Genomic DNA, 14,268 nt, shown 5'->3' on the forward strand with positions numbered 1-14,268 from the left:
AGGATTCTTAATGTGAAAAAGATCCTTAGATGATGCGCCTATGTTGCTTTGTGAGATCTGCTTTGATACCTGCATCCAGAATAAAGTGAACTCTTCTTTTCAGGCCTCCATTAAGGATGAAATATGCATCTGCTTGCTAAATGGGTGTTAACTTTTGATCCAATATATTGTCATTTGTAGCCCAGATATATTTGGCAGTCTTTTGGCAGTAGCTTTGGGTATTCTCTCAAATACAATTTGACTTGTTTGTATTATTATTATTATTATTATTATTATTATTTTGTGAGAAGCATGTTTGTAGCAGGAATGCTGATACTTTCCTTGTATTTTAGTTCAATTCTGCATGTTTAGTTCTTTCCTTTTCCTGGCAAAAGCACTTGAGCTACAAATACTCCTTATGACTGACCTGGGTTCAGGCTGTTGGGCTGAAACCATCCCACTTGGCTACAGCTGGATTTCATGTGAAACCTCTGCAGATCTGAATTTACTATAGTTCACTATAGTAAACTAGTGCATACAGGTATTAAGATGGTACTGTTTGTGCTACTTATAAAAATTTCCCTTTTTGATAATGGTTAATGGTTGAAATAAAAATTTAGAAGTGAATCTATGAAGCAATCTTATTCTGTAGCTGTATGTATGAAAATCTACCATATACGTTTGCGTACTTGCAATATGCTATCTTTTACTGACCCGTTGAAATACTGCATGTAGCTGAATGCATTTATGTGTATGTCTTCAACTATATTTTATTTTGAATATTCTGAACCTTACCAGCTTTAACCAATAAAGTTCGCTTTTTAACTGGAGGATTTATTCCAACTGCTTGCATGCTGATATTTCCATAAAAGAGAGAGCAAGTACCTTCATGTTAGATTTATTTGCAACCCTAGAACAGGTTTGGATGTGCCTGAAAGCCATAGCATCCCTCACCTATAGATGTTACTGACTACTTAACTCTTGTGTTGACCTATGGCTTCTTGACTACATCAGGTATAGATACACTTGTTGTTAGCTTGCTTCCAAACAAATAGTAGTATGCATGTTCTCATTTTGTAGTTAAAGCAGTCTCCTCATTTACTTAGGCAAGAGAATGTTTCATTCAAGTAGGTTTATTTTTCGATGTTCATGAAGGTGGCTTATGAAAAACAACTTTGTTGGCAATGTAGAAAGTAATATGTATGTATTTCACATGAAGATACTGAAACATTTAGTCAAGTCCACCAGTACAGTTTGAAGGCATTTAAAATAAAGGTTTTCAATGTTACTTTTATTTCTTAGTCACATAGGTTATTTTTCTCATTCATTTATTATAATAATATTGAGAAAGTAGTGGCAAATATTACATCTAGTTTAGTAGTTCATTCAGAGTCAATATTTCTTATTCCAATGCAAGTTTCATTCTTTCATTGAGAATACTCTGTTCTGAATACAAAATGTTGTTGTTTAGCTGAAGTAAATACTTCTGTGAGTGATGGTTGTAGAAACAGTAATTGTTTGAAGAAGGATTTTGCAAATAAATTGTGAAAACATCTTTATCTTATGATAGATACATAATGCTTGAAGTCAGTCTGGGATCCAGTGGGGAACATGGCGGAAAACTGTAAAGCGCTGATGGACAGTATTCCTGTTAACTTTTTATAACAGTAGCCTTTTATTTCTGAGTAGACATAAACAATTTTCCAGGAAAGGAAGCAACGCTAATCCGAATTCTTAATAGCAACTGACAAGTCTTTTCACATTGCAAAACAGGTGGATAGGATAGGCAGTTCAGCTTTTCATCTTAACTTTCCTGGGTTAGATTTTTAAATGGAAATCACTATAATAGATTTTTTAAAAATCTTCCCCCCCCGCCAATTATTTAAAAAAAATGTTTACAGAAAGAGTCCACCTACTGATTTTCCACTCTCAACTACACAGGAAAAAAACTGAGCCAATCCTATTGTAGAGATGGTCTTAGATTATGAAAAGGAAGCCCTGTCAGTTAAGTCAGTCTTCAGATGATCACTGTGTTAGGGAAGACGCCAAGTGACTTAGAGAGACCTCTCGATTTCACTGTTAAAGTCCTATTAGAAGTGTCAGAGTCAATTCCTAATGAGTCTTACTGTTTAGAAGAATAAATTGTCCTTGCTATTCTGTTTTGCGTAAGGAACAATATGGGTTTCCTGATACTTTCCTCACCACTCCTTCTCCTTCCCAAGTTTTTCCTCCTTACATGTCTACATTTCTTTTGTTCATTCACTTTTTAAAAAAATGTCTTCCAAGATCTCTGGCATTCTAGAAAAAAAAAGATAAAAAATGGCTATTTCTTGGAAATAGAGCTTGGAAGGAGATGATAGTGACTATAAAGATGAGTGTCCAAGTGCTTTGGATATCATACTTTTTTTTTCTTTGTGCCTTAGTGTCAAGAAACTGTTTTTTGTCAAAAATTCTTTGGAGTAAATTATGGGTCTAAGTAGTAATGCCAAGGTTATGGCATCATAAATAATAACTGATGTAATCTTTTTGGATTTCATCAAGGCTTTTGATATTGTTTCTCACAGTATCCTTCTGGACAAAGTGTCCAGCATACAGCTAGCCAAGCACTTAATGCAGTGGTTAAACAATTGGTTGATGGGTTGAGCTTGGAGGGTTACTGTAAATGGGGTTATATAGGCCTGGTGGCCAGTCAGTAGTGGAGTTCTGCAGGGCTCCCGTTTAGGGCCGGTTTTCTTTAATGTTTTTATAAATGGCCTGGATGACACCAGACTCAAAAGTGTGCTAAGTAAGTTTGCTGACGATACTAACTTGGAAGGAGTTGTTGACTCCCTTGAGAGCAGAGAGGCCTTGCAGAGAGATCTTGATGGACTAGGGGGCTGGGCAATCGCCAACCGCATGAAGCTTAAAAAGAGCAAGTACCAGATTTTGCACCTGGGATGGAGTAGCCCTGCCTATGCATATGGACTAGGGGATGAGAGTCTGGAGAGCAGCCCTGTGGAAAGGCATCTGAGGGTTCTGGCTGATGGTAAGTTGAGTCAACGGTGTGCCCTGGCAGCCAAAAGGGCCAGCTGTACCCTGGAGTGCATCAGGCACAACATGGCTAACTGGTCAAGGGAAGGGATTATTTCACTCTGCTCTGCGCTAGTGTGGCCTCACCTCGAGCACTGTGTGCAGTTTTGGGTACTGCAATATAAGGACACAAAACTGTTAGCTTCCAAAGGAGGCCTATGATGATGGGGAAAGATGTATGAGGAGTGGCTCAAGTCCCTTGGTTTGTTCAGCCCAGAGCAGAGCAGGCTGAGGGGAGGCCTCATAGTGGCCTGCAGCTCCCTCACGAGGGGAGCGGAGGGGCAGGCGCTGAGCTCTGCTCTCTGGGGACAGCGACAGGACCCAAGGGAACGGCATGGAGCTGGGACAGGTGAGGGTCAGGTTGGCTCTTTGGAAAAGGTTCTTCACCGAGAGGGTGGTTGGGCACCAGGACAGGCTCCCCAGCTTTGGTGTCACAGCGCTGAGCCTGCTGGAGTTCAAGAAGCTTTTAGACAACGCTCTCAGACATATGGGCTGATTTTTGGGTGGTCCTGTGTGGAGCCAGGAGTTGGACTTGATGATCCTTATGGGTCCCTTCCAACTGAGGATATTCTATGATTTTGTTTCTATAATAGATTTCGAGATGTTCATACTTCCATCTTTTTTTTCATGTCTGTTTTTGCAGAAACATGAGATTTAAATCTCATAAAACTATCCTGAATTGTGTGTTGCCCATAGAGCAATTTGAGATTCCATCTTTAGTGGTCAATAACAATTCTTGCCTGAGAAACATTTTGTAGAGGTGACAGACAAAGTGAGCAAAACACTCAATTGTTGTATGGGTTATGTTTTAGAGAATACTTGGAAATTATGAAACCAATTTTGTCATAACTTGGGATTGGAGGTTTATAATACTCTGTCAGGGTGCCATGAGATCTGGCAGTGCCCTGCAGAGAGGGTAAGTTGGGCACCCACTGCAGTACCACGGCTGCCAAAGCAGGGCCTCATCAACTGTCCCTATCTACCACCAACCACAAAGAGAGCAGGGCAATCCCAGCGGATGGCAGCCATGGCCCACTGGCTATGACCCCTTGCTATAAGGCAGGGCCAGACTGAGGCTGGGAAGCCTGCCTGCCCTGTGACCGAGGGTCTGGGAGGATCAGGGAACCCATGACAAGGTGGTGGGGCACCACTAGGACTGGGTCATGGTCTCTGGCCAGCCTGTGGGGCAGTCTTTCTGCTGTCACCAGTGGGACAGGGCCACTCTTGGCTGGCTTTGTACAGGCCTTCAGCCATGGAAGAACCTGACGTATGCCACCCACAGACACCTGTAAGTTGATATAGACTAAAGTCTGTATCATTAGTCCTGAGCATGTCTAACATTTATAGAAGAGGAAGTTGGATATTCTGACTTCTGAAATATTGTTGCTTATTTTTTCCTACACCGCCTGCTAGAAACTCCACATATTTCATTTCTAAGCAGTTGTTGATAGCCTTGAAGACAGCATCACCCATCTTGGCATTGAACCAATACAGTTTTGCAAGGCAATTTCATATGGTCAGTGGCAGAGGAGGAAGGAACATTTCTCAGATAATTTTTAAATGGCAGTAGTTTGAAGCTACTTATGAATTTGAACTATTAAAATTAGTCAGTACTAGATTATTGGCTAGAGTGTAACAGAAACAGTTAAAGTGTATAAAAAATGCTGTTGCTTGGCTTTTTGGTATGTTCAGTAACTCACATGTGTTTTATATAAAATGTTTTAAATAATTGCAGTAGGGTTTTTTCATTTTTTGCATGCTTGGTGGAAGCTGGTGATTTTGATTAGTCATTATACTTTCTTTCAATACTTATAATATTAACGAGCAAACAAATCAAATTCCAGATTCTTGTTTTAAAATTCCTCGTTATTGGTGTTGCTTTTTTATCCTATGTGGCTGTTTTTGCTCCCTACTTGAACTGTGTTATGTTTAAAGTTTACTGTTTTACATTGAATTAAAGTCAATTGATGAAATCTAGTTGAGGATTTTCACAGTTGTACCGTGTAATCTGTCTTGTGCCATTTCAGCAATGTCCAATGAGTTCAGCTGTATGTAACAAATGCTGATACTATTATCCAGGGCCAATATTAAAATGGCTTCACGGTGTTTTTATTTTTTTTGGGGGGGGGGGGGGGGGGGGGGGGGGGAACGGGAGGAGCGAGGAGGTGAAACAAAGGCAAAAACCCCTCACTAGCTAAACTGAAACAAAGCCAAAAATAGAACTTGACAAGAACATCAGACCCTTGGAGTAGAAGGTTTCGCAAGTTCTTTTGTTTAATAATGAAATGGGAAATAAAGATAAATGGATCTGCTATGTTCTTTTTACATAAATGAATATGTTTATGGGGTATTAATTCAGTTTTTTTTTTAAACAGTGAAAACGAAGGATATTTTCTGTAGAAACTGCATAGTGCTTCATAGTACTTTTTCTGAAGGTAGCATCTGTGGCGCTTAAAATACTGACTCTTGCATCACTGCAGTCTTCTCATTTAAACCAAGTGAACAAGAAAACATAAATTTTAAAGCAATTCTTATGGAGTATTTTTAGTCCCTTGTTCCATATTGTTCAGTATAAGGTTCTAGAGTTGTATGAGTGGATGTTTTTAACTTAGAATGCTGTACATTAAAGCAGAGTACACTGTCATCTCACATTCTGAATAGTCAGAATATTTCAGGTGCTGTCTTTTTATGGATAATAAAAATCACACATTAGTTTTAATGAGAAATTAAATTACCATCTCCCGACAATTTTTAGAGCCAACTATGTCAACCTTTCAAGGGTGGTAGAACTTTTTATGAATAAAATGTTAATTGAAAAACAAACGTATTCATACCTATCTCATTCTGTTCTGAACATCCAAAATTGTGTTACATAAATGCAGAAGAACAAATCACAAAGAAAAAACCAACATCATTCAAACTCCTATGCTAGTAGGAATGCAATATAAAAGACAGACTACTGAAAGAAAAGCAAAGGGAAAAATAAAGTTAAAATAATTTACTTTTTATGGTTTGACGCTATAGGAATTTGACAGGAAGTTTTAAGTTAAGGCAGAGGTTAAGCTGAAGCTGGGATTGTGACTGCTTAACGTGTTTCCAAGGTAAATGGGTGGGAATGATTCTGAAGAATAACTGCTATAAAAGAACATATTTAATCATCCTTCTCAATTGGTTCTGGATTTTTTTGATCTTTGCAATTGCATCATCTTAATCAAAATGTTCTGCTTTTAAAATAATTGGTCATTGAAAAAATAAAATTTTTCAAAAGTCTTAGCTTGCCATAATGTAAGGAATAAGTTTGGAGTGAAAGTGAGGATCTTGAGGATTGTTCAACAGCACTGAACTTTTTATTTTTAATTAGACTTTTGAATAAAATCCCCTATAATCCTTCATTTTTTTTCCCCACAGATGCTCTAATAACCATTTGAAATTGCTCTGACAAAAGAAGTCCTTAACACTTAATAACTAATTAAAATGTTTCTGCAGATACAGAGGAAGGTGCAGTAACTTAATGGCAGAAACTACTTACTTTTTTCCTGTGTGTTGAAGGGGAAAAGCTTTGCCAGCAAACGTGTTTGTCCTACTTAGCAGCGTGTGTTGCTCAAGGATATGTGCTACTCAAGGTGATCATTCTCCTGTGTGAGGTAAAGGTCCTGAACTGTCAGAAATCAAGTTCACTAAATTTGCTCTTGGGGTAAGCATTTTAGAAGCTGGTGAAGGACAGGTTACTTTTTGGGTCACGAGTTCGTGTTCATTTCTTAATGTTTTGTAGATGAGGTCTTACAAAAGGTTTGCCAAATATGCAACAGAATACTTTTAAAGCTCCTTCTGTCACTACTGCAGAATATGTGATCTACCACAATTACCATCCTTGCTATATACCTTGATTTTATTGTGTGCTGATGGCATTTCTCCCTTTTTTTTTTCCTTATGGTCTAGTGCGTACTAAACTAGTATTTAGAATAGAATACCTTCAGAACATTCCTTGGATTCTGTTGTCAGAGAAATCAGATTTTGTCATCAGAAAAAATTAATGGAAACGTAAACTACAAATATACATATATATTTTTGCATTTAGCACCAGAATTGACATCGTAAGGAGTCCGGTCAGGTCTGAAACCAACTTGGTATTCAAAGTACTGACTCTTTATTAGAGGTGTACTTGTCATTGGCATGTAAGCAGTCATGGCAAGATAGGAAACATGCCTAAATGTCTTGTTACTTCAGATTAATATGGTTTCTTTGTTCTTTGCTCATAAGCCCTATATAGGAATATACGTTCCTGTAAGGTAAGAATTGAGACAATTAACATAAGTTGTATTAAATTCTAGTATAGCTAAATATTTATAGCTGTATGATTGATAGCTATAGAAGCAAAATAATTTTATCTTGTGCAGACAGCTTTCACTCTGTTATAGCCAGAGGCCAAAGCCACATTTATGAATCAAAATTGCACAAGGTATTTTGTAGTAAGGTTCCAAAATATGTTTTGGCTTATCTTCTTGTTACCTGGATTAATCTGGCTGGATTTTTGTTATTGTTCTTTGTGGCCTCAGAGGTCGACTAGAATAATTACTTTTCTTGTTTTGGGAAAGAATGGAAGGAAAAAGCTTTTCAACGTAAAACATTTAAAAATCTTGCCTCACTTTATTTCCAATTTTCAAAATTTCGAATTTTTCCATGCTTCTGGGTAGTAAACTTTCCCCTCTGTCAGAAATGTACCTTTTGCTCTTCTTATGAAAACTGATTCTGAATTTGTCCAACACACAACTTGTGAAATTATCACTCTTTATGTAGAACCTTTAAGAGCTTTTTAATTAATAAGTGACACTGTTCAAAAATACTCAGTATTATCTTTCCTCTGTTCCTAGAGCCTCCCTTTAAGGCTTAACTGTGCCTTCTGAACTGCACGTGACTGTTCAAGCATCGATCTTGTGCCAAGACTTGGTGCTGCAAGTTGTAAAAACTACGGTAGCAGAAGTATGTCTGGAAATCTGAATCCTTGAACAGTAAATATTTGGGGCCAAAATTGCTGGGCTACTTTGTTACCTGCCTTACAGATAATAAAGGTCCTCCTTGTGTCTCAGTAGAGCAAGGCAATTGGAGAGGTTGTGGTGACAGTTGGTGAATAAGGACTTTTCAGAGCTTTAGTTTGAAAAGAAAGGAAAGCTGCCGAGTATGGAGAGTAGGTTTGGGATTTTCCCTAGGCCAGTCTCCCCTACACCCTTGGAGTCTGTAAGTATTGTATTTCTCTTATGGCTGTTAAGAATTGCTCACGTATCTTTAACTACTGGTTGCAGACAAGGTAACAAGCTAATACTGCTTTGCTTTGATTAAGTGATACAAGTCTTTGTATTTGGCCCACCTTAAGACATATATGTCTACTTTCACATGATTAAAAAAAGGTCTCCTCCACACCCTCCCCTTTTTTACAACTTAAGTTGTATAGAAATTACAATATGAAAAGACTGCAAAACCAAGTATCCAGCAGTTTTCAAAAATCGGAGCAGTGCAACAATAATTTAACCCTCACTAAGAATGTGTAGTGAAGTCTTAAATCATGTAAATATTTCTCATTTGTTGCACAGACTGGATGTTCCTTATAAAATAAATGATTTTTTTTTTAGTTCCAGAAATTTTTCATGGATCAGATTCGTGTGTTGCGTCAGAGTAGAAGTTTAGTGAATATAGTACTAATCTCCTTGAGGAGGGTGGTGTCACAAAGTTGATGCAGTATGGTTGGAAACAGTTTAAACACCTCACAGATCATCAATGGCTCTTTGCTAAATGTTTGATCTGAGACCACAGACCCACCTATGCAGAAATGCTGAGCTTTACAATTTCTAGAGCATAGCATTGATTATTTCTAGCTTGACAAATACATTGTACCTGGAAGATAAAGACCCAAGGGATCTCAGATGTAATGCCCAGGAGTAATGATTTTAGCATCTTGGCCTGTTTTAAACAAGAATAGCATGAAGAGACTGCAGACATACACTGGATTTGCAAATGAGAGAGGGGAAAGTGTCGTAGTATGTGCTTTGAGATTTGCATGCAAAGCATTTGGGCATATATACAATAAGAACTGGCTTCCTGGGTTAAAAAGGAACATTTCTCTTGGTGTATTATTTGTGAAAATGGTTAGCAGTGATGCTTAGAGAGTTAGAATATTGAAATAATGTAAGGCATATATAGCTCTTAGCGAGGAGTAAGATCTCGTACTTGTTTGTGTGAAGTCTTTAACTCTGATTCAAGGGTGCGCCTGTTGCAAAAATAATAGCCAATTAGTTGAGAATCAAAATTAAAAAAATAAGAAACAAAATAAGGAAAAGGTATATGGTACTGCAGAAGACAACTGATGTTATTTATTTCTGTTCTTTACTATTTATATATTGTTAGTTATATTTACATCCAGTTGTCTTGTTAGTTCAGTTCCTTTACCTACTCTGCTAAATAGGGTTAATTTGAAAGATGCAATCTTTGGTAAAAGTGCTGTTGCTTAGTGTTTAGTTGGGTTTTCTAAAGCTTAATACTGTGAGACTTAAAGGTAAAAAATAAAGCTGTTGACTCAGTGCAGATTAAAACCAGATGTCTTTTGAGATCCTTGCCTTTCTCTCTAATCACGAACCCAAATTAACTGACTGTGGTTGGTAGTTTTTTTTTTCTCTTCTGGTCATGAACATAGTGTTACCAGTTTGTTTGGTGTGATCTAATCAACAGCATTTTTTCCTGTCTTCAAAATTTTTAAATGTGTGGGGGTTTTTGTTGTTGTTTTTTTCTCCCCACCTGAAACGTCTGGCATGTTCCCAGGAATGTCTACGAAAACACATTTTAAATTTGTGTTTTGTTTTGTTGCACATTTATATTAGAAGCAATTGATTTAGATTCAGATTCTTTTTAATCTTCAAATCAGATAAGAAGCTGGAAAGGTGGATAAATGAGGTCTGGAAGACTATAGGTTGCTGAGATGAGAAGCCGTTGCATTGTGTTCAGTCCATTAAAACAAGAAGAAATAGAAGAGATATTTTGATAAGTGTTCTGCTGGTGTTAACCTTGATGGCTATTATCGGGGGGATGATGCTATATCTATTTCATTGGCTTAAGCTTTTTTCATGCTGAGAGAAATCAATACTTTGAGTCGTTGGATGACAGAGGCATCACTTCAGAATTGACGGTGGCTGTCAGACATTGTCATTGGTTGACTTTTGTTTGCTGTTGAGGTTTTAAGCTTTCATTTTTCTAAGTCTTATTCAGGAGTCTTTGTAAGATTTCCCTGGGTAGCATTTTTAGTCCAGACTTTAAACTTCAGGCCAGAGGTCAAGTGCAAAGATCTTTGAAAGCAGAGGATTGAGGAGCTCCTTCATTTACTGAAATATCCTTATTTGTAGGGAATTTGCATTAGTGGCAAGGCTGTGCGTTATCTTATGGATGACTTTTCCTCTGAAATGACACCCACAGAGAAGGGTTGTTCACAAAGCAAGTAGCTTTTAGCCAAATTAGACAAAGGAACTGGCATATGTCAAAGTGTTCAGTGATCTGAGTTGATGAATAAAAATAAAAAAAGGTGCGATATTGATTTTTTAAAAAACTACACCATTAAACTTACACATAGTTTGTAGAAAGCATTATGTTGTGATTTTGAGACTGCAAAGTTGTACATGCAAATGTTACAATGAAGAGGAAATCTTTTACTTTTAGCTTTATTTGACATTTTTATAAAGATCAAAGATAAAAACAGTTTTAAAAACACTGGATTACTCCTCCTTTTCAGTGTAATACAGAGGCAGAATATGCTAATTCATCTTGTTTATTTTATGTTGTAATAGTCTGCATACAAAATATAGTGTATTTTTGTATCTGAATCTTGCCTTTGGATGACCTTGTGCCCCTTTAGAATTACTGTTCCTCAAAAACAAATCTGCAGATAACCTACATGCTCAAATAGCCTGTAGTCTAGTTCAAGGAGGGAAGAGGAGAGGGGAAAAAAATCTCTCTTCCTCTCTGTGATAATGACAAAGAGGAGAAGGTTTTTGTTCTATCCTGGATGAAGGGTGGAGAACGAAGGGTCTCCCCCCTGCTCCATGTTATATCAAAGGATTCTGCTTCATAAACATGCCCCACGTACCACTTTAATTAAAGACTTTTTTTGGTAGATAACCTGTGGAGTGGATACATGAATATATATTTTTCTCCTTTCAACATTTTTGTTTCATCGTGAGTGTGACTGTGCAATTGCTCCACAGTACTTCTTCAATTATACTTTCATTATATACTTTCCCAAACAGGTAACAAAAATTATGTAGGCCAAATGGTAATGGAAGGAGGGTTTGCCCATTCCTTTGTGTGTAACTGTGTATCTAATTGTAAAACCATATTCAAGCATGACAGGATGCATATTGCAAGTGCAAGAAACCAAATAATAACAGAAATAAAACTGTACAAATCAATTTTTGAGCTTGTGCACAAACAGAAATCAAGCTGAACTTTTGTTTTACATAAATAGAATGGTTGGGATTTAGTGTGAAGTACTATTATATACCACGTGATATCCTGGTATTTTATGCCTGGTGGTAGCTGATAAGGTGAACCTGGAGGCATCTGGAAAATTAAAAAAAAGACAGCAGAGAAACAGGGAGACTTCTAGTGCTTTTAGAACAGTCCAGCGTGACTGGCTCCTTTGGGATGGATCTCTCTGTCTTGTGCAGTGGAGCCACCGTCTTTCTCTCGTACATTAATAATTATTTGAGGCTGAAAGAGAGAGAGAGAAAGATCTTGTCTTTTTCTGAAGATTGAGCATTTTTATTGGGTGAGAACTACTGAACAATTAACAAGTCATCTGTAAATTAACAAGTCACCTGCATGAACAAAGAGGTCTATTAAAGGATATTGGGAAAAGAAGAACTCTGACAGAGTAGACCACGCAAGTGACAGAATAGGTCAGCAACAGCCAGTGAACTTCCCAGTGAAAATTGAGGTTTGAAATTCACTAAATATTAATTTTTCTATACTAGTAAAATTTTAGGGTTGTGCCTTCCAGGAAAGCCAAAGGATGTTTTAGGAAGAGATGACATGTTAAACCAACATTCTTGCAAAACTTTCCTAATGTTAGTAACTATGCATATGCACCTGCCGGTATCTGATAGAAATGTGGCTTCTTCCTGTTCTTGTTTGCAAAATATTTTTGTGGTAAAGTGTGTGGTATGGTTAAGAGTCCCTCCTGGAGTGATGTTATAATTCTATGAGATTGTTGCATATGGGAATCTCTCAGTTCTGGTGGGTAGTTGCAAATTTTGGTTCATAATTAATTTGCTGAAAAGTGGAGTCCGATACATCTCAGTTTTGTAACAGATGGATTCTGTTTTCATGGAAGTTGTCAGGACAACAAAATGCCATTTTTCCTTCATTTAAATGTCATACCTACGCTCTGAAAATCTTCGGTATTTAATGAACGATGTGTTAAAAATTACATTGTAAAGAGACTTTTTTTTTTTTATAAAGAGGTACAAGTTCATTATATCTTTTACAAAACATTCTAGTTTGATTTCCATTTTATCATGTTTTAAGGTCAAATGTGACTTTAATGTTCCATAAAGAGACAGAGATTGATAATGGGGAAAGAATAACCCTCTAATGTGATTTATATCTATGGATTTTATGTCAGATATGAAAAGTTGCTGTTCAAATTGTAAAGGAGGATCCATTAAAGAGCACTTTAAAACATTTTACTACTTAGCTTACCTTATACACTTGTTTTTAGAATTCTGCCCTTTCAAGCAACTTAAAAATAACAGCTTATCAAACATTTACAAAGTGCTGAAAAGAACTCAGAATCATCATGGGTGCAAAATAGATTTTGATGTATTGGAAAAGACAGGTGTATTTATAAAGGGCTAGAAAAATCTTGTTTAGTGTTGGTTATGATTTAGCCATCTTATATTTTTGTGAAGAGGGGGTGGCAGAGTGCTTCACGTGTGAGTACAAAAGCCAATTTTTGATGTCTCATTGACTTGGAAAGTCAGCTGCTTATTCTTCACTCTTTCTGGATGTCTGTTCATCAGGTGAGCGTTGCTCTGAGCTCTGGGAAAAATAAGGAGGAAATGTGTAAATATATTAGAATTGTTAAAATAGGTCTTGAAAATGTGTTCATCTGTTGGTACTTTTTTTTAATCTAATGTCTGTGAAAATCTACACAATCCCAAATTTTATTTCACTTGTGTCTTTTCCACATTTCTTCCTTTCTTTCCCTCATTTCATATGAGTGAACCTATTTATATACATATATACACAAATCTGTAACCTGTTTTCTTATTTGCAAAATTTTTCTATTAGATATTTTGTACAGATAGATTTATATAGAAAGAGTATTGCTACTGTTTTAAACATAAAAATTGGTATGACATTGTGCTGTTATCTAAGCCCTAAGCAATAATTGTACTAGTGTCTGCATCAGCTGTGCTTCACAAAGAAGAAGCAATTTTTTTTTTGTTGTTAGACAGACATTTGTGTCCATTCTACTAACTAGATCATAGAGTAATCCAATCATTGACAAAGGCTGAAATGCTTTGTCTGGCATATGTGATCTGTGGAATTGCCAGATGAAAACTGAAATTAGAAACAGGGTGTGCTGAAGTGGGGAAAAGCTTTTATTGTTTCCTTACCAATATTTGAACTTGTTCTGTGTCTTCACGCACAGTGGTTTGATGAGGGGAGGATCTAAATTTGGTGCCCATTTTTTGAGTTCTCTATTAATAGACACATTTTCAGAAGATCAAGAAAAAAACAAAATGATAGAAAATGTAACAAAGAATCTACTGTGGTTTTGATTTCTGTTCGTATGTGTGCCTTTCAGTTCTTATTTGCTAGTTTTAAGTTTTGAGTGCCTTGGAAGATTGAATATACTTACACAACAGGTGTAGTACAGATTTAAAAAAAAAAAAAAAAGCTTTCCTATGCTGGCCTGCTAATATGCTAGACGTAAGGAAGCCATCTGGTGAAGACAATTCAGTCTTTGTATGCGTTTAGTCTCCTGCCCAGCTGAAGATATGCAGATTTTCTCCATAGCTTTTATAGTTGTATATTTATATAAATAACAACAAATGGTTGGCTACGCAAATCCAATGGACAGTCATGGAAGCGAAGTAGACAGCTAGCTGGCATTCATGATTCTGAAACTTGCTTCTCTGTTTACTATTCACTTTGTAGTAAAATAGAAGTGGTTGC

At 36.9% G+C, this 14,268-nt stretch overlaps 1 protein-coding gene across 1 annotated transcript in view; it reads left to right on the forward strand.

Annotated features, from left to right (window-relative positions):
• Positions 1-14,268, forward strand: part of LRBA (LPS responsive beige-like anchor protein) — a 395,790-nt gene that overhangs the window by 148,383 nt on the left and 233,139 nt on the right. The gene's annotated exons all lie outside the window — the stretch shown is intronic.

Source organism: Cygnus atratus, chromosome 4, assembly GCF_013377495.2.
Source record: "Cygnus atratus isolate AKBS03 ecotype Queensland, Australia chromosome 4, CAtr_DNAZoo_HiC_assembly, whole genome shotgun sequence".
Taxonomy (NCBI): domain Eukaryota; kingdom Metazoa; phylum Chordata; class Aves; order Anseriformes; family Anatidae; genus Cygnus; species Cygnus atratus.